Consider the following 1,802-nt stretch of genomic DNA (forward strand, 5'->3'; position numbering starts at 1 on the left):
GATCTTTGGTACTTTCATACTCCAATCTAATCTCCTTTTTTGTTGCTCTCTCTCTCTCTCTCTCTCAGCACATGATACTTAATAGATATATGCTTTGTTTTAGAATGCAATACATGATTTTTAGACATACTCATTGTACTTGTGTTATCATAGTAAATGATAATAGGTTCTTCAATCTCAATTCTAATATCCTTCAATATTTTCTTTATCCACATAACTTGATTACAATTGTTTTTTGTTGCAACATACTTTGCCTTAGCAGTACTCTATGAAAAAAAATCTTGCTTCTTGCTTAACCAAGAAACTAGTCTTCCTCCAAGAAAGAATGCTCCACCACTGGTGATCTTTTAGTCATCCATACTATATGCCTAATCAAAATTATTATATGCACACAAAGTAAAATCATTTGATCTATCATACCAAATTCCATAGGCACATGTCTCTTTAAGATATTTGAATATTCTCTTTACTACCACAAAATGATATTCTTTAGGATTAGCTTGAAATCTAGCCACTATCCCAATTGCAATTGTTATATCTGGTCTTGTGCGAGTCATATATTTCAAACCTCCAATCATTGATATATACTTCTTTTGTTCTACTATAGGTGTCTCCTCTTTGCTAGATAACTTATGACCAATTATCATGGGTGTACCAATAGGTTTACAACTTTCCAAACCAAACCTTTTTAACAAGTATTTCAAGTACTTATTTTGTGAGATGAATATACCATCATTATTTTGCATAATCTAAAATTCCTAAAAAATTAATTTCTCCTACTATGCTCATTTCAAACTCATTCTTCATATCTTCAACAAATGTGTAAGTAGCTTCATCATTGCCTCCAAAAATTATGACATCAAAAAATATTACAATGATCAATAAACTATCTTCAATTTCTTTTAGATACAAGTGATTTGAATTTAAGAAGTGAGCTGCAAACACAATATTTGGTGAATCAAAATACCTATGATACCAATGTTCAAGTTCTAGAAAATCTTGCAAAACTCGAAAGAGTTGTATGCAAACCAAAATCCATCTTATTAATTGAAATTGAAAGAATATATACAATGATGGAATATCAATAGTCACCATAGCCATGAATTCAAAATGTTTTTATGGCTATAATAAAAACAACAAAATTAAACTAAAACTATTCAAAACTAGGTGTTCAATTACCCCAACTTGTTGAGGTCATAACTATTGACCTAGAGCTTAGACTTTGAAACCACTTACATCATTGTATTTTGAAAGTTTTGGCTTGAAATTTTGAGTAAAAGACCTCCAAAAAGGCCAAATAAAAAAATATAGAATAACTTTTTTTTAAATATGAAAAAAAATACTTTCAAACATTTGGTCTTCCATATAATCTAGATAAACAAGTTGTTGTTTGTCATACCTTTAGCAAATCCAAGATATGCCAAGTAATTGTCCAACCTTGCATACAATTTCTTGGTGCTTGCTTCAAACCATAAAGAGCTTTCTTCAATCTACATACCATGTCTTTGTCTTCTGATAAAGGAAAACCTTCAAGTTGCTCAATATAGACTTATTTTTCTAGTTCTCCATTTAGAAATGCAGACTTAACATCCATCTGATAAACCTTGAATTTCTTTTTTGCTTCATAAGCTAGGAACATTCTTACTACTTCCATTCTTGCTATAGGTGTGTATGTTTCCTCATAATCAATGCCTTCTTTTTGTGAATAACCTTTACAAACAAGTTTGGCCTTATTTCTCACAACTACTCCTTGCTAATTCATTTCATTTCTAAAAACCCATTTTCTCCTATCACATTCTTGT

The sequence above is a fragment of the Cupressus sempervirens genome, chromosome 4 (genome assembly GCF_028749045.1).
Source record: "Cupressus sempervirens isolate cs-2001-9-10 chromosome 4, ASM2874904v1, whole genome shotgun sequence".
In the NCBI taxonomy this organism is placed as follows: domain Eukaryota; kingdom Viridiplantae; phylum Streptophyta; class Pinopsida; order Cupressales; family Cupressaceae; genus Cupressus; species Cupressus sempervirens.